Source organism: Tribolium castaneum, chromosome 6, assembly GCF_031307605.1.
Source record: "Tribolium castaneum strain GA2 chromosome 6, icTriCast1.1, whole genome shotgun sequence".
NCBI classification, from domain to species: Eukaryota; Metazoa; Arthropoda; class Insecta; order Coleoptera; family Tenebrionidae; genus Tribolium; species Tribolium castaneum.
Window position 1 is genome coordinate 9,948,364 of NC_087399.1, and position 26,505 is coordinate 9,974,868.

At 29.1% G+C, this 26,505-nt stretch overlaps 1 protein-coding gene across 1 annotated transcript in view; it reads left to right on the plus strand.

Moving 5' to 3' along the window:
* The first annotated feature begins 245 nt into the window (after positions 1-245).
* The window catches only part of LOC662235 (uncharacterized protein), a 109,071-nt gene continuing 82,811 nt past the window's right edge, over positions 246-26,505 (plus strand). Inside the window, exon 1 of the mRNA XM_008197963.3 lies at positions 246-433. The gene's annotated coding sequence lies outside the window, so the exon portion shown is untranslated. The remainder of the gene's footprint in view (positions 434-26,505) is intronic.

Consider the following 26,505-nt stretch of genomic DNA (forward strand, 5'->3'; position numbering starts at 1 on the left):
CACACTTGGCTGGAAATATTTGTAATTATTAAAAAAAACGTCAAATTAAATTATTAATGAGTCGACCCAGCCAGTGCATCAAGTTGCAGCATCTCGCCGTCTCGCAACAGGTATCCGGATCGATTTTTCGCATCCTGCCGAAAAAATCCTGCTAATTGTATTCCTGCAGGACCTCCGTTGCATCCAATAAACACGACGCAGCCGATCCTAGCCGAACGTTTGCCCACTATTATTGTTGACATGGAGAGCTTGATCTCGAGTCAGTCTTCGCCGCGTCCTTCCAGTTGGCGCTCCGACGGACTACGGCGTCGCGACGCTCTCTATTACGTACCATAATCGCCACCTGGAATTTTTCCTCAACACCTGTGCGTTAAAATTAATGTTGGTGTGTTTGCAAGAGACTATCTAGAGGAAACGCCGTGTCTAGTTGAAGGTAAGCAACACTTACTGAGGTTTTTTTGCAAACATTAGGTGTGTTCGCGACTTGCTCAGGTTAAATTTTAATTGACAATTTTGCGTTGGAAAAAATTGATTCCTCACTCTTTACCCCAATTTGTCGATAAGTCGGATCGGTGCATAATTACACCAACAGGCATTAAAAACACATTTAAAACAACTTTATAGTCTGGCGAGATTTCGCAAGCTATTAAGATAAAGATTTAACGCCTTCAAACTTCCCCAAGATTTTTTTTTAATCTCGGGAGCATCCAAACATTGCCACTTGTCCCCTGTTTAATTAAAGTGTGGACGCAGTGGTGTTTGAAGTCAACGCAAAATATTGACAACTGGTGGGAAAGACATTATATAACCCTTTCAGTGGAATGAAGTTCTTATGTCAACATTTGGTGGCGACCTTTCACTTTACTTATCCTCGCTGACATTGTAACCGATTCGAAACTAAATCAGAGCAGCGATTTTTAGCGAAAATAGCAAATTTTTATTGGAAAGGATCTGCATTTTAATTTCAGTTTCCTCCAGCTAACGTTATTATGTTAATGCTGTCGCAAGTATTGGAGCCGAACTTCAAACACGGTACACATTTCAAATCAAAGCTTTAAAATATGACATACATAATTTATAGAATATTCAAAGACCAACTTTTGTTCTGTTCGTTTAATATGCTACTTAACATCGATAAAATTTGTGTTGGTGTTGTAGAGCCATGGCAACCCTGCGTAAACGCATCGATAATTATACAGTGTGTTTAGTGTTTACATTTATTTTCTAATTATTCTGAAAATTGTCCCTGAACGTAACTTTGGAAAAGCAGGATTTGCACTTTATAGCTTAATTAAAATACAATAAAAGAACTTTTATGTATAACAAGAAAAACTTTTTATTGTTGGCATTATCGGTTTAGTGTGGTTGTTATGAGGCAATAAACGCATGTCGAGTGTCATTTCTGAAGCTAAGGACTTGGATTAGGTGGTAGCAACTATAAAATTGGGAAAAACTGTTTCAATTAATCTGATTCATGCAGTATTACAGCCGCTAAAAATTCTATTCGCAAATGTGGCAATGAAAACCACTTAAAAATGCATGAAGGAAAGATAGAAGGAGGATAAAAGTAAAAAAACGTGAAAATATTGAATTTTTTCTATGATGCCAAATGAATGTTTCAACAGTCCAGTAATAGATAAAAATTTGGTATTTTGTCTGATGCACAAACTAGCAACAAAATATGATTAAAGTGACAATTTCCTGGAAAAAAAATGGTGAATTTGGTGCTTGTGAGAAAACTGAAAAGCTAAAAAACAAAAACAGGAATACAAAACTAATAAAACTAAAAAATAGTAAGATTAAAATTTTGTGTATGAAACTGCAAAGTAAGAACATTATAAGATAGAATAGTAAAATCTCGAAAATCTTAAAAATTGAGGAAGTTTGAGAAACAAAAAATCTTTAGATGTAAAATAAAATAATTATGAAAATGAAAAATTTGATGTAATGAATTTAAACTAAATACTAATAAAAAAATAAAAATTATTTAATTTTGAATTAAGAAATTGTACGGTGTTTAAAACTCATTTAGGATACAACAATTCAATTTAGGAATTTAGGAAAAATAAAAAGAGTGTCAAAGATTTCTATTTTTAAAAAAACTAAATTTATTTCTAATTTTAAGAAAAACCCTTAAACTATGCTTGTTGGAAAATTTCTTAAAATCCAGTCTCTAGTAATTTCTTAAAAAAATGTTAAGCTTAATTCTAAAGCTGTACGACATTACCTACTAGAATTTTTTCAAAAAACATAAAATAATATTCTACATTCGTCTCAAGCAAAAAAATGCGAGGACTGATTGTTCAACAGCACCTTAAAAACATGAAAATTCCGGACAAGACTGTTATTTATTGTATTATATTATATTTTCAAATATTGAAAATTTTTCAGAAACAAGTTACAATGCAGAGTGTCTTGTGGCCCAAGTAAAAATAAATCATTTTAGTTGAAAAGAAGTTAACTAATAGCGTAAACGATAGAGAATTGAACACAGCACCGTAAATACCAATTTTAAATAAAAAAAGGTAATCGCTTGTACAAAGTGTTTTTAAATGATTTTCATCCAGTCGTCTGTGAATTTCTCATGTGAAATCAGAAAATGGCGTTTCATAGAACTAATGATAGGCATTTAGACTCGAATATTTCTTTTCTCTATTTTATTAAGTCTCGAATTTGGAAATAAGCTTCAATAATAAAAGTGTAAAAGTACGTTTTAAAAAAAAGTTTTTAAAGAAATTAATTGAATTTTACAACTGACAGATTTTACATTTATTGACAAAGGATTCAATTAAGTAGAGCAACACAATTTTTTTAAATGTAAACCAATTACAAAGTTAACTAGATGAGAATCATTTAAAAACACATTGTGTAATATGTTAATATAATGAACAAATCAATAACAATTTGACTAAATTTTAAATTATTAATTGCGGTTACAATTTTATTTTATTTGATTACAATTAAATTACGTTTTTCATTGCAATATAGGAAACTAACTTGCTTTATGACCTACTAGGATTCTGTTTAGAAAAATGTGTGGACTAAAATTTTTATAGTTATGTAATAAAAATTGATATTGTCTTGTTATAAATCAATAATTTACAATACTTTTAACTTGTTTCTAGAGATTGTTACATAAAAACAGCACGTCCTAGAAATTATTGATAAAAGAACTGAAGCTCGATTTTCGGAAAATACCTAAAATTGCAAACTCCTATTTCCTTTCTCTATTAAAATTAAACAATTTTAGTCCAGTAGTGACAATCTTTTGCAATAATTAAGAAAAATAAGATAAGCTATTTTTTATAATAAGTATATTTTCTCAATCAAGACTATGGATATCCAAAGGTTAGGAAGTGAAACTACGTATTAATACAACATTCTCGTTCTCGATAGTTCGGTTAGTGTCGCCAGAGACCGCAGAAGTTCCACTACTTTCTAAGTTTTCAAAACATTGAATTTGAAAAAATGATTGTATTTTTATAGCGGTTATCAGTGTTATCACACACTTATCAAAAAAAATACAGGCAGACAGAGCATTAAATTCTCAATAGTAAGACATACACATGAGATGCAAAAAATTTTTTTTTTTTTAACTTTTACTAATTTGCACTTTACCCCATATTTTTCAAAACGCTGCGAATATGGTTACAGCTGCAAGAAAAATGTTAAGAAGAAAGTTGTAGAGAATTAAATTTCTTATAAAAAAGTTTGCGAGACCATATATCTATCTTCAACCATCTAGGCCCCAAAGTCCCCATTTTGCCGGTGGTGAAGTATTGGAAAGTTAATTTATACCTAAACCGTTGAAGGTAGAAATATACTGTCGCGGACTTTTTTGTAGAAAATTTAATTCTCTATAACTTTGTGTCTTACACTTTTTCTAAACGCTGGGAATAGGGTTGAAACCAAAAAAAGTATAAGAAACGATGTTCTAGAGAATTAAATTTACTATAAAAAGGTCTGCGACATCATATTTTTATGTTTTCCAGTTTAGATATAAATTAACTTTCCGTTACTTGAGTTGTTAAAATGAACCAAATGCGTCTTTGAATATATTTGGGACCTAAACCGTTGATGATAGAGACACGGTCTCGGGTACTTTTTTATACAAAATTTAATTCTCTATGAATTTCTTCCTAACGTTTTTGTTGTATCTTTAACCGTATTTCCAGCGTCTTAAAAAATACAGGAGCAAATTTTAAATAATTATTTTCTAATGTTTCTTATGAAAATTGTCGACACGGGTCTCAATTAAAATCTCATTTTTTCTTTTAATTTAATGGGAAATGACGTCATATTTGCTTTTTTGAGCACTTTAGTACCCAAAAAATTTCCAAAAATCATAAAAAATTGTTGCTTTCTTTGTCAATCAATGTAATAGCCTTAGAATAGAAAGAGAATTCAGATTTTTCATTGTAGTCGTACTGAAGTTAATGTAGAGCAGTTCCCCACTTGCATATTTACGACAAAAGCAATGATTTTTGATGTTTATTTGAAACTTGGAGCATAAAGCGCATACTTGTAGGAGAGTCATTTTAGTGAGAAAAATCCGAAACGACAGTCTTTACTCGCTTCCAGTTTTCGCAATTGCCATTTATGCAGGTAGAAGCAAGAAACTTGCTTCGATGTCTTGAGATAAAGTGGCGACGAAAGCTCGTCAATTTTCCGTTTGCATACGGATGAGCTTTTCAGCAAGCTCTCATTCTTTTAATATTCATAAGGCGGTTAAAGCCTAGTTATCTAGTTCATAAAGTCAATCAATGTGAGGATACGTGCCTTAAATTGAAAAAAAATTCAGCATGTTTGACGTGACAACTTCATCCCAACCCTCTTAACGTTGCTGAAAACCGTATTGTCATGCAAATTCGTTCGAGTGTCGTTGCTGAATGTATAGAACAACGTGTTTTCAGCACGTAACAATGGCCCCAAGCAGACTCGGGGAAAATAACCTCCTGGTTTGTTTTCCACCTGGGGAAATGGACGAATTATTTAATTATTTACTAATTTGTGCGCAGTTGCGGACGCTTGATCGATTTAACTTAGTGAAACACGTGTAAAATTTTCAGAAACTTGAGCATTTCAGGGTTTCAGGTTTCCGGAAAAAATGCAAAATATTTAGTGCACAAACAATTACTTTCAACAAAACAATCATGCAAATGATAATAAAATAAACAACAACAATAAATACCTAAGTAATTATGTTTCATCACACGATTCCTCTCATTCTTGGACAATTAGTTATTCTTTATACTTTTCTAGTAAAATATGCATTAGTTGTTTACAGTATTATTAATTTTTTTTTTTAAAGATTTATTCTCCCCCTCTGTACCTTTATCATAAAAACCAAATGAAGGCAGAATAAACACAAATGCATTTTATAGTTGATGTAATAAACTAATGAGACACTTTTAATTTATTTAATTAATTAGTGTTTTACTTTTTAATTTAATTAATTAATTTATTGCCTAAGAGACACACAGAATGTAGACATTTCAGAATTATTAAATTAAAAATATGTAGTTCAACGTTAACTAAACTTTGCTTTAGAAAAAATTTGTTTGGTAAAAAAAGTTGTAAGTCCTGTTAAATTATAAGTTTTTTTCTACATTTCATATTTATTGATTTGTATATCTGTATTACCTCGTTGCTCGAAGTCAATGGATTTTAAAGTTTTTAATTATTGATTGATGTATTTTTGTGAGAGATATTTTGCATAGAGAAAAAATTATTTTAGAGAAAAAAACCTAATATTTTTTGTACAATAATTGGTTGATTTTTCAGCCAACTTTATAAATATTTAAAAAATGGACAAATTAAATCAATTTCCAGTGTGATTTTAAACAAATTTTATAAAATAAATACGTTATTTACTACAAAGCATAATGAGACCCTCAAAAAAACAAATAGTATAACGGAATAATTTTTTTCTTTTATTTGGTCGTTTCTTGGTCTGTTTCAGAAAAAAATTAGAAAAACGTGAAAGAAATATGTTTTCTTTGTAATTTTTTATTTAATTTTTATTTTATCCAACATTTTAAGTTTTTGTTTTTTCGTTTAATTTATTTCTGAGACCTTCTGTATTTATGTAGTAAATTAAAAAAGCTGTTAAATTAGTGACTAACTGCTAAATTGATTTCATTATTTTATGGTTACAGTTTTAAATAAGAATAAAAAGTAACTTTACCTACTTTACTTTGTTGCATAAAACTTAAGAAACTTAAAAATTGTTTTTCTTTTCTAAATGCTTGGCACATCTCTGCTTTGCAGTATAACAATCAATTTTTGCTTGATCTATTATGTGAGATATTTTAATAAGGAAAAAAATTTTTGGTAAAAAGGGTCAAATAATATTTTTTAATTAATTTTAAATTTTTTGTGGTTTGTTCCACTTCGGTCTTTTCCTCTTCTCTTCTTTCCTTAAAAATAGAATAAAAGAGGAGGTAAATGAAGTTCAAATGCAATTTCAAGTTTGTTTTATTGCAACTATGTAAAGTAAAGCTTTTTTAAAAAATTACAGAATATACAGGGTGGCCCAACCCAGCTCCCGTCTTTTGTAGCTCAGTTATTATTAATTTTGGATTTATGATTTTTTGTGAATGTTATTTATATTCTAGGATGCATTTTAGCAAGGTATTCTTAATTATACAGAATGCCTCAAAAAAGTATAACGTCATCGTAATAATTTTTTGATTTTTTTTAATTCAAAAGCATTTTTTCCGTTTAATTTTTTTCTTTTCTTGTTAAAGAATTCTTTCTTGTTGCTTTTGTTTTTAAGAGTTTGGCAATAGTTTTTCTTTTTAGATTTTGGTTAAATTAAGTAATTCCCGAATGAATTTTTATTTAATTCCTATATTGTTTTATTTTTATTTTTTTTAATTAATTGTGAATTTGAAGTTGAATAACTTAAAGTTAGACTTCGCGTCCTCATCTTTTGGATATTTTTAAATTTTTATCTATTATTAAATACTAGGTATTTTTTTGACGATATTTCGTGGCGAAACAAGCTATATAAAGTGAAATAAATAAAGTAACATTAATTTTGTGGCCGAAAATAAACAAACTAAATAAATAGATAATCGAAAATAACTTTAATTTATTTTTAATCAAATGATTTTTTAACAAGTTTTAACAATTGTTTGTTAAAACCTATTTGTAAAAATAGCTTTATTTTAAGACTAACTTAGGTACAAACAGCAAATTTTCGGCTTGTTTTAAGATGATGATACTAAAACACTCGGAAAGGTAAAAACATAGTATTTTTCGACTTAATTTGCATGTGTTTCGGCTTATTTTTGACAAAATTTCGCTCAAAAAGGAGCTAAGTTAAGTGACACAGACGAAATATCGTTAATTTCCATTTACTTTTGTAAGTTGACAATCTAAAATAACTAAGTCTTTTTAGAATTAAAAATAAAAGGATGTGAGCAAATAACATGGTAATGCAACATTAGATATTTATACCTAATTTCATAACTTTTTTGACAATTTTTGAAACACACTTGAAGACTTAAAAAAGACAGAAAAAAACATTCTTAGTCTCATTTGGTGAACCTTTAGCTTGCTTTTACCGAATCTATTATTTACACATTTACTACATAGATGAATAACTGAAAAATCAAATATCTAATTCGGGGAAATAGTCTATTTCTAAAAAAAAATTGTTTGGTTTCTTTTACAGTTTTTCCTTAAATAAGTGAACAGATTTGATGAAATTTCACCAGCCATTGAACTGAGACAGACAAAGATGCGTGCGATTATTGCGATTCAATGTCAATTTCAATGTTGATTGAAGGTTGGCGAAAGCTCCAGGTCCGCCCTAAGGGGGCCTGGGTTTCTCCACTAATGTTGTAAACACTAGTTGAGAAAGAACACTTTTTGCGTTTTGTAATTTGCGGTTAGTTGTGGAAACGTTCAGCTCCTGGCCTAAAAATTTAATAATAATGTTGGTTTAATTCGTGTTTTTTTCATTTAGTTGTTCCCCTATACGTGGATACTTTCGGAGGTAATAATTTTAATCGTTGCTCTTCCTTGCATTAAACTTTGCTCGTTTCGTCGAACTTCCAAAATTAAAATTAATTCCAGTCGGGGAAAAAAGAGCAATTCGCGTAAGAAGACAATTATCACGAAGGAAGGAAAGTTCCAGGAGAACATCCTTGAAGGAAATGATCGCAGGTGCATTTGACATGTTTGTGTGCTTGTTGATCAAGATGAAGTAATAATTGCAAAAATTCAAGGTCGACTATTGTAATAATTACATAAATTTCTTTGTGGATTTCGCCGTCACCTTGATTTTTAAAAGTTGTCGCCTTGGAGGCCCAAATCCAAGTCCAACGAACCGGAAATGAAATTTGGAAATTGACAATTTTTAATCAACTCCACAGTTTTATTTCAGATAAAATAAAGTTTCGACATTGACTGATGGACTCCTCCAACTTTTCGACACAAAAACGCGTGTTTGCATGCTGTATAAAAGTTTGCAACTCGGATTACTAAAAATTTGGTGGCTGAATAGATGTGCACATATTTCACGGTCAAAATCATTGTGCATGATTGATACACTTAACGAGATAACAGCCAATTGTTGCCGATAATTGCTGCTAAAGTAGTGAGCAGCAAACAAAAGATGCAATTAAATTTATTACATCAATCGTTTTGCTACTCGTGTTTACTTCAATCTAAAAATGTTTTGAAATTGTACTAAGATAAATGAAATTATCTAGCGACTCTAATGCACTAAACGGATTAACATGTTGCTTTTAACATAGATGATGCTTTTAAACTCTCTGCAAATATGGCTTAATTTAGTTAGCATTAGAATATCCGACAATTTTGATAAGTTGTTAAGCTCGTTCCACTTTAGTTTAATCAATTCTGGTTTTTTATTTAATTGTCAGGAAGTTAATGTAGTTCTCCACTTGAATATTTAAATTTTTAGTTGAAATTTTAAATATTATTACAATAGAATCAACTTGAAATTGCATTTTTGTGCCAAAACAATCTGAACTAAGTCGAAAATGACGTTATATTTGTCTGCTTTTTTTCGAACGCTGTAGTTCATTTTACAGTCATAAACGGAATTTTTTCTCGAGACAAATCGAAAAATGATAATAATAATTACCTTGTTAGACTCTTGTACACTTTTAAATCTGGCGAATATATTTTTTGTGTTGGCAACACTATCATAGTTAATCAGTAGAGACCAGATTTTTGGGAGGTGTCAGAAAGATTGTAAGAAACAAAATTGGGATTGAGTCTTAAAATTTGGTAATTTAGGGGATATTTTTTATTAATTGCTACAGCAGGAAAAATAAAAACATAATTTTATTGCAATAAATTCAATTAGGCACAAAAACAAACAAAACAAAATACGTTTTGAAAAAAAAACATAAAATATTTTATTACACAAAGAAGTTAATTAATCGTTGAACCTAAATACGTATTGTTTCAAATTTGTTGTTGTAAAATTACTAGTTCATTTTTCTGGAAGAATTTATTTCAAGTGAAAAAATAAACTCGCTGTATGAAGATACAAACGAGTACTAAAACCAGGCACTTTTGCGTTACCAATATTTTTTCGTTTCATTAACATTTTTATTTTCAGTGAGTTTTTATATTAAATTTCTTTTATACAGTGTGCCTTAGTTTCCAATAATTAATTTTTCCATAATTCTGCTTACTAAAATTACAAATTTAGTCATTTTTTAGAGTGACTTAGCTAAAATAATGTTTTGTTTTTGTAAGGGTTTGTTAATATTCTAAATTAAAAGATAGTGTAACCTTAAAAAATAATTTAATATGCAACTAGTAGAAAAAACTAAAAAGTAGAAAAATCAGAAATTCAAAAACTGATTTTCTTAGTACGTAACTTAAACGCTGGGAAACTAGAAAGCTGAAGTAATACTGAAAAATCGAGGGAAAAATTAAAAAAATTGAGATTGAAATTATGGAAAAGTGACTGAAAAAACTATAGAAGTGAAAAAAAGAAGCATTAATAAAGTCAAACACATTTTGATTAAAAAACCAACAAACTAAGTGACTTAAAAACTTAGAAATTGAAATACAAAAAAAAAACTAGAAAACAATGACACTGAAATTGTGTAGAACTAAGCGAATGAAAGAGTGAGAAATTAAGAAACTATAAAAATACAAATTAAGAAGGTTAAGAAATTAGAAAAAAAATGTGGTGTTGTATTTGGACAGAGAAGCATTTCGCTGTACTTTACGTTTTGGGAAAAGTGGTTTACCTACAAACCTAACAAACTTTACAGAAAAGTTTTTGGTACTTACATTAATTTTTGTATAGGTATTACATGAAAATTGGGGACTCAAAAGCCTGATATAACTCTATCATTTAGTAGTTTAGTTTTGTTGTAATTTAGTAAGACTGTCATTTTTTTATACATTTATCCATTTTTAGTTTACATAATAAATAAACTATTTTTAAAAAGCTATTTTAAAATGTTTTATTATTTTTTCTTTGCTTGTGAATTTTTTCAAATTATTTCTACAATTTCTTAGTATAGTAATTATTATTGAAAATATTAATAAGTATTAATAAAATTAAAAATATGAAAATATTAATTGAGCAAACTGACAATCTAAAACAAACGATGCTTAAATGATGTTACGTGCAAATATTTTAGAAAGAAATTATTACGAATATTTTCTATTTGTTTTGCCAACTTATTCAGACCCTCCGCTTTTTCTTGGAGTAGGAAGCAGGTACTGTCACGATCAAAAGGAATGACACACCCAAAACTGCAGCCACAAATCATTTCAATATGTTACTGTGAATTATACATTTGGGTAATTTATAAACTAACTCGATAGTTTGTAAGGTAACTGGAGAGTTTGTTGAAATTTTGACCCAAAAGATTTAAGTCAAGCTTTTACTATCCGGCCTATTTGGTAGATATGTCAATCTTTTTGATCGTGACTGTACTTGGGCTTCCCTTACAGTTTCAACATATTCCTAGAGAATCTTATGTATTTCAGAGAATTTAATTGCACAAATTTGAATTCAAGGCTATTTCACATTGCATTTGCTTTCTGCTGAGCTTTCTCAATCTTTCAGTCTACAATCTACATAACACCTAAAATAATACAAAAATGAAATATCTTCTTTTCAAAAAAGTGTTACGTGGGCACAAATTCTAATTCTTTAATAAACTGAATTCCATTTTTTGATTTAAAATTGGATTACAAAAATCGCCAAAAACGGAAAAATTATTTTCATTATACTTGTTTTTCTCGCACACTTGATTTAACTCTGCCGCCCTCTTTAGCCTTAAATGGCAAAATTTGATGTATTGTTTTTCTAAAATACACTAAAAAAAATATACCATTTTAAATTAAGAAAGTTAAAAATAACTTTACGACATTTAGGCTACTACTTTTCCAATTCATTTTAAAAATTTAGGACAAATAAAAATTGTGTCAAATGTTTTTAACAAATCAGATTTTTTTCGAGTTTAAAGAAAAATTGCGGTTAGGGAAGTTCCCTAAATTCAGGTCTTTATTAATCACTTAATCAGGTATGAAAATACCACATTTGCGATGAGCAGTGTCCTGGTTTGTCTTATTTGTCCAATATCGTTGGGCATCTCTATTGTAAGGCTTTGTTCTATTAAGTCTCGTCCCTTGATATCTATCTTTTCATCTCTATTGTGTCCATTTCGTAGCGTCTTTGTTGCCTCACTTTTATCATAATCGGGTTTTAATGCTCCTCAATAGCGAAACTGATCGAGTTTCGTCTCCTGATAGTTGAATTATTGCAACAAAGGGTGGATTTAATAAATTGTAAATTAACAAACCGACCTTGATGATAAGTTTCGAAACAAAGCAATAACCTTATTAAACTCTAGGAAGTCCTCATAAAAGCAAGACGATCAAAATTCATTTCACCTTGAAGATACGATCAGTTGATGTAATAATCACGAGATCACAGCTTCTTGAAAAAAAACCGACCTGGACCAAGACCCGATTTATCCTCTCGCCTGTTTCGTTCGCAGGAGCGTAAACCGGAAACTGTCGTTGCGAAAGCGCCAATTTCCTAAAAGAATCGATTTTTTGCCAAACCGCGTCGAATCCAATTATGTGCATGATTCAGTTCAAGGTGTAGCGATGCAAATTTGTATTGTGTGGTTTTCAAGAGCATGTCTTCCACACCTTTGCTAATTAATTTTTCTAGAGGAGAGGTTCGAAACCTTGACAGTTGCAACATCGACCTTGCTCTTCCATACGGTCCTCATGAGATCACCTTTTTGCATCCATCGTGAACTGGATTATGCAAACAGATCGAGGCGTAAAAATTGTGTAAACAATACTTTCGATTTTTCGTTTTTTGGCAGCCTTGGGACGTGGGGCCGAAACCGCAATTGCATGGTTTTGTTTATTAGACTTTCAACAAAACAGATGGTAAAAGTCAGGAGTAATTTAGACCAAGGAATAAATGAGCCAGAGATGGTGCTTGTGATAAAATTGTTAAATTGCACGCGATAGGTAAAGAATAATAAATGGTAGATTACTTATGGTTTCAATTTACTTTGCGTGTGGATTTTTTCAACTCTTCATTAAGATGTTAATTAACCTGAATCAGGGTCACGAGAACGCTAATGTGTTTAAAATATTGTTTGATTTTCGGTAATTTATCAGATGTCGAGGCTACCACCTAGGCATTAACACCACCTTCAAGTAAATATAAACTGTATGTAATAACGTGAAAAATAAACATTTAAGATGAGACCTTGTCTCATTTCAAAATTTATTTACCAAATTTGCATATCTCTCCAAAACTACACAATTATCATAAACAGCACGACAAGTTGTATTTTTTCAACCACATGCAGAGCAAAACTACAGAAAGTTTTCTTATAAATATTTGAAATAATTTAAGTTTTCTATAAGGGACAAAAAATAAATTGAAGAAAAAAATCGCAACAAGTCTGAAACACAAAAATTGTAGTATTTTTGTATTTAAACAAAATGTAAATCGACAAAATGCATTACTTTTTGTCGATTGAGCAATATTTTTAAGACTTTACTATTGAATGAGAAATATGTTGCAAAATGTAGAAAATTGCAAAATTAAGTCGATTGTGTTGGCGTCTTTCGACCAGAAATTCACTAAATTTAAAAGATTCTGATAACACAATGCAAATATTGGGTTTTTCATGCAAACGTACTAAATTCAAATGTATCATTTGAAATCTGTCTATAGAGAAACATATTTCAACCATAAATTTACAAAACTTTAAAGGTTTTGCAAAAATAAAGCAGAAAACTAAAGTGGGTCAAAGTGTATCATTTGAGAGCGATTTTCACTAAATTAAAAAAAATCAAATCAAATCTAATGTGTGCATCTATGTTTTCATAGATTTCACTATGGCTGGCGCATTTTCAAAGATTTTGAAAAAAACTAATTAGAATGTTTCTAAATTAACGGAAATGTATAAGATACTTTCCATGAATTTAGGATTTCATTTTTTATTTTATTTTATTTATTTTATTTTTGCCAATGTAAAGCAGAAAATCGAATGCCGTAGTTTTTATTTTATTTTATTTTTATGTATTTTCAGTAAAAGACTGGCTCACACTGGCCCACACTAAAGTAGAAGTATTTTGACAAAAAGAAAGAAAATCATGAAATAAAGTTCGAAATTTACTTTTTGAGCTTGTTTTAATAGATCTAGAATGTTTTAATGGGAAATTCAAATGTATGTATCGCTAAATAAGGTTTATTTATTTTTTTTAAATAATTTTAATTTATTAACTAACTATTATTAATAAGGCCTTATAAATTTTTGGGTATTTTTTGAATCAAAACAAGCAGGTCTAAAAAGTATTATGTGTTTTTTTTTAATGAAAAACCTCTTTACTAAATTTGAAAAATGTAGAAGATTACAAAATTAAGTCGGAACCGATTTTGTGAAAAATCTATGAAATGTATGAGTTTCTTACTATCTAGGAACATTCAACAAAAAAATTTAAAAATTTGATTTTGCCAAAGCACAATGTAGAATTGTTGACGTATAGGTCTGCAATTTCTTATTTGCTATAATAATAATTCACAATTGTAACTCACTAAATTAAAAGAAAATTCCAAAAGTAAATCGGTTATGTAGAATTGTTTGATTTTTTAAAGATTTTTAGAGAATTTTCCGACCAGAAATTTATTAGTATTATTACTAGTAAATCTAAAATAACTCATTTTTGCTTTGTTATTAGGCGGTTTAGAATTTTTTTGTATTTTTAATAATAATAATAATAATAATAATAATATTTCTTAGATAATTATAATCAAAGTAATTGTCTGTCAAGTTTTTCTCATACTTTTGCCGGGTCAAGATAATAATAATAATAATAATAATAATAATCCGTTTTTATTAGAATAGCAAGTACAACTTCGGAGGCGAAGACTAGCAGTTGCTATTCGAACTTAACCCCCTTGACAACTAATAACTAAATGATTAGAAAAATAAATAAATAAATAAATAAATAAAAGAAGTTATAATTACAAAAATTGAGTGTACTAAAACTAAAAAAAACTTAAAGGAAAATAACAGAAAATAAAATAAGAAGAAAATAACAAAAAGCAAAAGGAATTTCTGAGGAAAAATTAAAGATTAGAAAAATATGCTTATTGCGAAAATTGTTCATGAGAGTTTTTCTTGAAACAAATGACAGGAATTGTATAACTTTATTGTATTGTAAGAGAGTGATCTTTCAAATATTGCTGTTTTAAACTTTTGTAATGAGCAATATTACGTACAGAAACTTGATGGTAACTTTTATTTATTTTTATTTATTTATTTGACGGAAGAAATTGTTTTTAGTTGTTTAGGGCAGGAAGTAATTAAACAAACGAGTGTCACCTTCAAGCAAGACGTATCAATATTGCAACCTGATGATGATTTAATTAAAATTGAGTTTAATTACTCCCTACCCTAAACAACCAAAAACAATTTCTTTCAAGAGTACAAATCTCACAACGGCACAAATGTCATATCAAAATTTATTTATTTGTTTTCGAAAACTATTGAAGGAAGAATTTGAAATAAAATCAAAAACAATCCATATAATTATAAACAATAAATAAATAAAACAAAAAACAATAAATTCTGAAATTCTAAATTTGAGTTAGGAATACTAAATCTACATAATAGTTTTTTTTAATTTCATCTTACCTCAAAATCTTTAAGAAATTATAACTTTCAGCTAACATCTAAGATATACAGGGTGAGTTTGAAGAAACGCATAAAATGTATATTTTTATTATGAGTTCTTTTTCAAAAAAATTTTCCAACAGGTCCAGTTAATTTTTGTAAATGCTAGGTACATTTTGCCATCATAGCAAAATTTAAGACGTAATTGGTTTCTGGAAAATGAGGTGATTTTTTAAATAACAAGTTTGGTAAGTTTAAAAAAAATAAAAAATAAATGTAAAAAATTAAAAAAATGAAGAAAACAATTAAAAAACTTATTGATAATTACTCACAAAACAGTTTATGTTAGTGTTTTTGCGGTTTTGTCTTTTTTTATAAGGGGCATTGTTTATTACAATTTTTTTGAAACAATTAACATGAAAACATTTAATATAGCAGAATAAAATAAAAAAACAATCACTCTTTATACCAAATAAAGTATATCAACAGAAAGCTAAGGTCTTCTGTGTAACGTTGTGAATGAGTTTTATGCTTTCTTACTTTATTTTCTTCTTTATTATTTTATTTATATACTTCAGTGTATAATACTATCAAAATCAGAAAAAATGTTCATTTTTACATAACAAAATAAGAAATTACATTATTTGTTAAAAAGCAATGATGCTGTGTAGTCAAAATGTAGCGTTTATAAAATAAAATCGACCTGGTCGGGGATTTTTTTAAATGAGGCACACAACGAAAATAGAATTTTATGCGTTACTTTAAACTAACTTTGTACAAATCGTGTAATTCTTTAGTGTTATTTTTTCTCAATAGCCATGAATCACAGAGAAATATTTTTTTGTAATAAAACTGTGCTTTCTTAAGTTGCTGGTTGTGCTGAAAGTCTATCAAAAAATGTCTGATCCAGCTTTTAATGAAATAAAAGTTTAAAGTTGGAACAGACATGAAGTGCGAAATTAATTTCAGGGAATTCCAGTGCAAAAAATTAATGAAAAAAGTTTCATCTTGAATCCTTGATATACATATTAAGTTTCAGTTTTTCTACGTGTAATTTATGGAAATTAAAATTTTTATTAAAAACGGAATTACAATCTCTGAAAGCCTGTCTTCGGGCGTCATTTAATCAGATTGAAGCCCTAAAATGTCATTAATAGGTTTATCGCAGGCCGCAGAATCTGTAAAATTTCATTAAACATCACGTGCCTGTGATTCTTTGTTGAAATTCCATAAATTTGCCAATAAAGTTGACGAGACCACTCTCCTCTAGCAAAGTTTTCTTCCATTCCCAACAAAAGAGCTACACCCAGCTCAAGCCTTGACTTTCTTTTGTGTTCTTCGACTCCTGCATCATTTTAATTGGTCTCAGTGAGACCACCTCTTCGCTTCTTTACAACCAAGCCTAGAAGAGTCCCTCGTTTCGGTTCACTTGCACCGCTGATTGCTCCTAATTGAATTTGCCCGCGTTAGATGACACAACAATCAAATGGCTAAATTAACTGATCAACGCCACTTATTTTTAATAAACAGCCAGATAAATAAAGGGACGAAAATTTGTGCTGAAGTTGACATTAGAGGAGCTCTCACGAAATCGAGAGATTCTTCGGAAGGACTAGAACACTCCTACTTTCGCATTCTTCAGCGGTCACGAACAGATATAAACCGAATAATGCATTATTGAATTACTGTAACAATAAAAACTGATTGAATGTTTAATTGCTCGAAACAATATCAGCAAAATGGGACCAGACATGCTAACACCGTTTTCATTTTAAAAGGAAAGTTGATTATTTTCAATTTTCCCTTTGTCCGCGATGAGGCAATTAATTAAATCGATAACGGGCAACAAGGACTAGACCCACTTGCGGTTTTTTGCACTTCGAGGAGCATTAAATGCTTCAGATTTTATTTAATACGATAAACTTGCAACTGCAGTTTGGACGTTCTAATTTTAGAATTGAAGAAGCGAATTAAACTTTAACGACATTCTTATTTTTCAACATGACGGGGATAATCTTGTTTTCGTTTAATTGTTTGTCGTAAAACCGTATTTCCTGAGATTCTTATTTACATCTTAAATAAAACGGATTTTCGTAAAATATTCTATTAAGTACCCACTAAAATAGTGAATTGGACATAAATGTAAGATTAGGTTATTTTTTTTAATACAAGCGAGTGTGCATATTTGAAGGGCTTTGGGCGGGTTTATAGAAAATTTTGTTAAAATTTAATTCGTTGTTAAAAGTTAACAACGCGAATAACCCAATCAAGTTTGTTCAATTTGGTCACGTGGTCAGTTAATCACGCATTAATTCCAGATTAACTTAATGACGCTTCTATAAACACATTCTGGTTAAATATTAGGTTAAAATATTATGTTAAAATGAGTTATCTGCAGATCCAGAATGAGTGAATATCCAAGAAATTATTCGAGAATTATTTTTCTTATTATAAAGATTTGTAATAAAAGGTAGATAAAGTTTTTTTAAGTTTCACTTAAATGTCTTTTTCGAATATTTTAGCGCTGTACCGATAAACACGAAGACAGTGTCATCAAGATATATTACACATGGATCGGAGACAATATAACGAGAAACAGTCAGAAGGTTCTCAAAAAAATGCCAGCAGATTTTTGTTGATTGAAACTTTACTAAAAATATGAAAAGAAAAAAATTACAAACTATATGAAACCAGTTAGATTTTATTCCAATGGTTTTTTAGAGTTTTGGAAAATCTTTATAACATTTGTTGCAAAGTATTATCGCAATGATTAAATTCACAGTTATAGTTTTAAGTAAAATGAACGATCTACAGGATAATACAAAAGTGTTGGCCAAACTCTTGTATGGTCATAAAAGACGTTCAGTTAAGCAAAAATGAAGGTTTTTTTTCCAAGCAGTTTTTTAAAATATTTTTTAAAATTTGTTTTTCTTAACAACGGTATCGATTGTTGCTCTTCTGTTTTTGTTCATTTTTTTGTGTTTAGGTGTCATATTAAGTATTTTTATGCTGATTATACAAAAAAAAATCTAAAATAAGTCAAGAACAAAAAGATGAAGCCAATTATATTTAATGGTCAGTATTTTTTATTTTTTACATTTATTATTTTTTATTTCATTTTTTTAATTGTTTACCAGAAAGATAATGATGTGTCCAATCTGAAACTATAAACAAAAATTTTGGTTGTTAATAAAAAAAATTAAGAATAATGTTACAACTCAAAAACGAATAATATCAGAAATGTCACTATGGTGTTAAAAAACCTGTTTGGGGATTTTTAATGACTAATAACAAAGATATAAATTTTTCACATTGGGTTCAGTTTGTATAAAAAATCTGTTAGGAAAAAGTAGGTATATTATGTGACACATAATTTTTGTTATTAAATTTCGACTCAAAAGCATTAATAATAATAATAAGGAGGAAGTTGTTTTTTGCAGATCAGTGTATCAGTTAATCACAGAAAAATCAACGTTGTTACTTTTAAATATTTTTTTTCTATTTGTATTTTATATATTTTTATATTATATTTTATTTTTTTCTCATATGCTTGTGATTTTTTTAGAATTTACCTACAATGCCTAATAATTAAAATTAATTAATAAATGAATTAGGTATTTCTTATATCATTTAAAAACAAGTGATGTTTAAATGTTTTGTACAAAAAATATGTAGAAAAATTTAACATATTCTTAATCAAATAAAAATTAAGAATTTAAATACGAGTAGCTAATCATACTTTGGGGTATAGCAACCATTTTCTATGTATTTTTTGTTTAAAATACCATTTAAACAAAGCTTGTTGTAAAAAGATCCTTAAGGATTCCTAAAATTTTGATTACTGCTGAATATTTTTATATTTCAAATTAATTATTAAATACAAGGAATTGTAGAAAAAATTAGATATGTACATATACAAATATTTGTATAAATATATTTTTATCCGCAAACTTTTTTTTACATTTTTACTTAAAACAGTTAATAAACGTTTACCAGTCTACTTGACCTGACCTGACTAAACCGAACAAGGAGGGGTCATTTACTGTGTTACTATAAGAAGAATATGAAGAGACGGTTTATAAGGTTTTGAAGATCGATGTTTTTTTGTGAAATACCATAATGCAAAGTGCGTCAAAATGATGGTCATTGGTTACTCAACTCTCAGTTGTTGTTAATGTATCTAAATAAATATGGTATTGCGAATTATAAAAAATATGTAATTCAGCATAAAAGTGACTGTATGTGTGAGTGCGAAAACACCCGAGAATTTTAAGCGTTTTCGCATAAGTGTTATTCAATTTTTTTTAATGGAACATTTTAATTTAAAATTTAATGTTGCTATGGGTAGCGTGTTTTAAAATAGTGAAAACATTAATTTAAAACACGTTGCTATGGGAAATGTGTTTTAAAATAGTGAAAACACGTTGTTATTGGAAACGTGTTTTAAAATATTTTAATCAAGGATTCAGATACTAAAAAGAAGGCTTAAAATGTTACCAAGGAAAAAATATATAAAAAAGACATTTCAAATTTGAGAATTAATTTTTCAAAAGCAATTTTTAAGTTTTTCTCTACGTTTTTCAAAAAATATTTTAAATTTATTACTATTTATACAAATAACTTTGGAATTGGCCGTTACGTTTTGCTCAAAATTGTCAATTTAACCAAATTCCAATATCTCAGCTTATGACTGAAACATTGAAACAGTTTCAGCACATTGATTTGTTAAAAAAGCTTCATTTCATTATACGGTTGAAAACAATCAGCTCCAACCAAGCGTTCAACCTTTAATTTCGCTGAAATTAAATTAATTTACGATCGTTTCCAATTCTTTCTTCTTGGCTTTTTGAATGGAAAACAGCTAAACACAAAGCAAACCAAACGCGAAGTATGAATCGATTTTCCCCTGTCTGCTGGTTGAAAAGCCATTGGTGTTTACAAAGACGATATCCCTAGGGACCGAACCCCTGTCCAGCAGAGTGCGGTGATAATTTTCGAATTGTCGGAGAAACCAAGAAAATTAAAATATGTCGTCTGCTGTGCGCCATTTTGCTACAAATTTTCTTATACAACGATGGCAATATGGCGCAGAATGGCCATTAGCAATGCAAATCTAGTCGGATCACGTGGCAATAGTCCGTGTTACACGTAATGAATAATTCCGAGGTTCAAGTGAAGCAGTAATTGAAAAAAAATGTGCCCGACTTTCAGGTGAAATAATACATGGATAAAAAAGAAGCATTTACTTTAGGTTTCTGAGTAATTGTTTGTCTAAACTTCAAATCTCACATCGTCATATAAATTTCTAATGTACTTAATGGAGATTGGAGAAGTTCCTAATTCAAGACGAGAAAAACAACAAGAACAGTCTCCTTTAATATTTAATACTGAATTGAGTTTTTTAAAAAATTGTCACCATCAATTGTTAAGAGCATTTGCTTCAGATATTATTGATTTAAAAAAATTTCAATGTCTCAAATGCCATAGTTAGTTCTAAGTTCTAAGGCTGTGAATTAATTTTGGGGATGTAGACTTGCACGTAAAATTTTAATTTTGAAAGTTGTAGGTACTAGATATGTTTACTAAGTACTACCAATATATTTTTAAATTAATTTAATTGAAGAAGATTTAATAAAAAATCGTAGCGTTTAATTACTCCCTGCCCTAAATAACCAATAATCTTTTCTGGTCATAATGACAATTATAAGGATACTGGGGAAGAATTAGTTAACTTTGTTTTTAGAATGTTAAGTTTTGTAGTAGAGACTCGGTGCTCTAGAACGCACTTATAATAATAAAATTTTAACGAGAGTAGAATCTGAAAGTAAATGTAGAAGAATGTAGAAAAAAGATTAGACAAAGTGTTTATAACAAAACTTTAAATAAAAAATGATTGAAAAAATGCTGAAGAATTTATTTTAAGGTCGTTTTATAAAATTCGTAATACTATTTTCAGATTTTAGACTTAGAGATGATTTTAAAAAAATTAGAAAAGAATATTTAGAAAATGTAGAAAATTAAACACTGCTGAAAAATAATCTGGAAGAATTCTCAACGAAAATAGAGACAAATATTTGAAACTACGCAGAGTAGATGGTTATAGAAAATTTGGAGATTGTATGTAGAAATAATTATAAAAAAAAATTGAGTACAGTTTAGAAGTACTCTTCTTCTAGTCTTCTAGAGAAGCACCTAGAGAAGAATTTAAAAATTTAAAGACGGATTTATACAATTTTGATTTAGAAACAGCTTTGGAAAAGAATTTAAGAAGAATTTTAAGAAAAATTTAGAAAAAAATACAAACACGATATTAAAAAAAAACAGTAGACGAAACCATGGGAGAGTTTTAAAAACACTCAGAGTGGAATTAGAAAGAGCATAATGTGTATGTAGAATGTTGGAGAAGTGTTTATTAAACAAATTTAACTAGAGCCTAGAAAATAATTATAAAAAAGAATCTTTAGAAGAATAAAAGAACTTGGAGATGAATTTATTAACTAATTTAAATAAGAGTCTCAATTTCAAATCTAGAAACGGCTTTAGAAAAGAATCAGAGTGGGATTTATTAAGAACAATTTAAAAAATAGAGTAGAGAAATATGGCCAACTAATAATCTGAAAGGATTTAAAACTATAAAACTATAGAGTAATTCCAAAACAAAGCAATACTTATAGCATCTAAAAGACAAATTGGAGAATGTAAAAAATATAGAAGCGTTAATAAAAGAATTTTGTGTGGAGCCAAGAAAATAACTGCAAAGAAGCATCTGGAGAAGAATTTATAAAAGAGTCCAAATATAAAATAATTTAAAGATAAATTCGGTTTCAAAGTTTAGAAACTACTATAGAAATGAATCGTAAGAAAGATCTAGAAATGGGTACAGAAAAATAATATTGAAAAATACAAAATCTGAAAAAAATAAGAAAAAACTCAGTAGCTTTTTGTAGATAGCGCATCGAAAGAATTTTGTATTTGTAGAAAAAAATGTAGAAGTGTTTATAATTTTTTTTAAGTAGAACTTAAAACAAAATAGTTGATGAAAAGAAGATACATGCAGATATATGGATTTATAAAATAATAACAGGCAACCAAAAGAAGAATCCAGATTTCAGATACAGATACAGTTTTAGAAAAGAATCAGAGAAGAATATAGGTCACGAGAAATGTAGGCAGAAGTCGAGAAACGATGCTTGAGAATAATTTAGAAAAATTGTAAACGAAATTAGGGAGGAATTTTGAAAAGACGAAGAGGAGAATATAAGAAAATTTTGATTTTGTTAATATAAGTATGTATTATTTTTTTTTACTTAACTTTGTTGTTTTTTGTACTTTTGTTTTGTGCAATAAATAAATAGCTATGGTACAAACCATTTCAGTTCTTAATAGAATTTGGCAACTGCGCGTTTGCATTTTTTCTGTATAAAAAAAGAATTCTGTGTTAAAGTAAATCCCAACGACAAATTTTGAGCCAAGAAACTCCACCAATTTAAAGAGAAAATTAATTTTTAAAAATAATATTTGTTGTTAAGATATAGAAACGGTCGCCCGAATGAATTGAAATTTTGCATACTTACGTAATCTGCGTAACAATGCAATTTAATATTTTTTTTAAATTCTTTTTGCTAGTGTCTCTCAAAGCAACACTCAGAAAGAAATATTCAGCCAGAAATGTATACAATTTCTCAAATTAAATAATATTTGATGTTTCTAACAATTTATCGACAAGTTTTTAATTGTTCCAAAATTTAGATAATTTAGGTCTTTTAGACAAATTTACATTAATAACAATTTATTTCTTACTTAAGACTTTAATTTTTTTAATTAACACAGCCTGTGGATTGAAGCGTTAAAAGTCAAGCGTTTAGCAGAGTCAATTTTTTGAAGTATTTGCTTAACTTTATGCTTAAATTTATGTCCTTATTTTATTAATACGTGGTTAAGAAATTACTTAATAAATCGTAAGTAGACGTAAATGTTTATTTTTATTAATATGCTCCAATGTGTCAGATTAAAACCAAACAATCGGCTTTCTTGGGATTATTCAGGAACACGTACTGAAAGACGAAACGGTTAATTAATTCGGGTTTCAGGTGGTCTAATGGAGATAACGCCTGAAATTTCATGGACGGGCACGTTTTTTATTCACTGCCGTAATTAAAAGGTTGTATTTGATGGCGGTTTACCCCAAACTTTTCAAAACTTGCCTGAACTCAAAAATTAATATTTGGGTACTAATGGACCGTTCTTCTCCCAAACGTCCGCTTTCAATAAGATGAAAAAAATATGCGTTCGGGGCGATTTTTCGCCACAACATATGCCGACAAACATTTCTCCGTTTCATATTGACGTTCTCCCTTTTGTCCGTTTCGTTCGGCGAAAAACTGACTTTTAACAAATCTCCTAATAGAAACTTTCACGGAATATTTCAAGTGCTGAAAAATATATACAGTACGGCCGTACGATTGACCTGAACCAAGGATAACTTCTTGGAGAACTTCTTGGATTTATAGCTTGCAGCGTTTTGCAGGAATTTCAGCTGGAATCAGGTCTGCGATCGCGATTTGCATAAAACAACAAAGCAGAGCAATTTTGACATTCAATCACAGCCTTGAATTGTTAATAATAATAACACAGACCAGGTGTGAAGTCAGCAAGAATAAATTTTTCCACGGCGAGGTCTGAGGGACCCTAAAACTGATTAAACTTTCTGTTTGTGTTTAAAGACTCATACAAGCACAAACTCACTTTACTGCAACCACAGCGCAAATAACTCGGGATGAAAATACGAGTCGAATCTGAAGTGTCGGTAATTGCAAATGTAAATCTACAAGTTCAAGCTGTTGCTTGTCAACTTTCATCAATTTTTGACTAGTTAGTCCAAATGCTTAATTAATAATTAGCAGCGGATTATTCAATGGTGATTACGAAACGTTTAGACCAGCTTATGAATGTAGATAGCTTTCATTACACTATCAATAATCCAAACTGGTCCAAATTCTCTTTTTGATACCGATTTGCGATTAGTTATGCACATCGAATGTCGCAGCAGCCCCTGGGGCTACAACTCAATAGTACCTACCACAAGGATTACGCATTGCCCCTTGACACACTTTTCGTACAAATAAGGATTTTTTTATCAAAGCAATGACCCACGCATTTATATGCAAACAGAGTCAGACGTCGTGATTAATTGTTGATAAACAACGTTCCTTACCTTAAATGAGATTGGCGCGGAAACGTCGAATTTTTTTCGTCATCGCCAGAGGTCGTCGATTTTGTTTACATCATCGGAAGGAAATTAATTGGTTTCGTTTAGTCCGATAAACATCGAAATTGGTGTTAAATTACGTTTGAATCGATCGCGGGAGCTTGTTTTTACAACCAAACTAAGCTTAGAGTAAATGCCCGATTTTATGCCTCGTTTTTAAGCTCCCGAGCTACGATCTTCATTTTTGGTTTCATATTTTTCATAGGATGTGTTTCAAAATCGGCTTAATTTAACAGCCAATTAATATTATAAATAATTCTTTATTTTAAATTATTATTTATTTTGAAATGTAGTTCTATTTTTTTTCGTTAATTTGCATTTTTTATATTTACTATTTATTTCCTGTTATTGAGTCCTGGTATTAACTTAGTTTGAGAGAAAAGAAATATTTCCAAATGTTTCCAAATTCGTAATATTTGAAAGAATACCTACCTATCTTTTGTTTTTGTTGAATTGATGAGAAAATTCATTTTTTTATATTTTTTATTTTATTTTATTTTTTTTAGTGTGTGGTTCTTTAACTATACAACTTAAGGGCTGGGTTACAGAACGTTTATAGATAAAATTTACTTCTAATTTTAAACATGTGTCACAATAATGAAAATAATAGTAAGTAATTATAAAAATTATTTTACAATTACATTTTGGATAAAAGTGACCTAGATTACAATGAAAACAATTATTATAAACTTTTTTACTAATTTAAGCAAAAATATTTTTTTGTGTTTTCATAGGTAACTAAGTGTTTCTTGAAATTAACTGTTTAGATCACGCAACTTTTAATGTTTAAATATTATTGTAATACTACCCTAAAGTATGTGCATGTGATACATATTTCAAATTTGAAGTTAGGTAATTACCTATTAAATGGTGCAAAAAATAATTGAAAAAAAAACAATTTTGGCATATGTCGTTATAAGAGTAAATTGATAATTTTATCCAATAGATTATTTCAATTCATTTAAGAATACACAGGGTGTCTTAATTTTAATATGGGACAGAACTCAATAAATAAAACTTTTTTTTTGTAATTTTTCAATAAAAAAATTGCAAATTTACTTAAAATTTGGGAAAAAATAATATACTGAAACGTGTACACGCCTACGAGTACAAAAATAAAATTGCCGACCTATTTTCTTTGTGATAGAAACGGAAGAATTAAACAATTTAAAACAACAATGAAAATTGTTGCTATGAATACAAACTAATTAAACACTGACCGGCTCGTTTGCACAAAGGAAAGGATGAAAACAGTGAAAATTATAAAAAAGAATTTTGCAAAATGTTATACAGGGTGCTCAAAAACTGGCGCACCAACTCATGAGAAGCATGTGTAGATCACGGGAAAAATCTTGAAAAAATTCCTGAAGTCATATTTAAAAAAATCTGGAGCTACAAACTTATTTTGTTAACTTCTTCAGTTTTCATTATTTTTTAATGTATTTATGTTTCACACTAGTAATCGTTCCCTAATACAACGATGAATAACTATTTTTAAATTTCCTATCAGACTTTATCAGTTTTTTTTAATTTAAAAATATTCGAATTTATCAAAAAAATCACAGTTTGTAGATGTGCCAACGCTGGGAATTATTTCCTAGGAAACCGTTTGAAAAATAATTTATTTTTATTGTTGATCAACTTCTATTGCGATCACGACTGTTAGACAACGTTGCCACATATCACAAAATTCGTTATTTATTAATAACTTTAATGCAAAGACTTTTTTTACTATTTTTACCTTTTTATGTAAGCAGTTCTTTACCACACTCCATTGAGTTGGTGCGCCGGTTTTTGAGCACCCGGTATAGAAAAGTTGTATTTGATGAGTTTTATTACGTGGCAAAATTAACACACGTATTTCTGATACACCCTGTATGTGGTTTGTTATTCTTTTTTTAATAAAAAAGTTACAAGAGTGCGGCGAATATCAAACTGAAACACTCGGAATATAGGGTTATTCACTTGACTTGACCTGACCTGATAATATATAAGAATGCAGCACAAATTACACATTAGAAAGCATAAGTTTTGATTTTATGTTTAAAAATCAAATCATAAATACAAGCG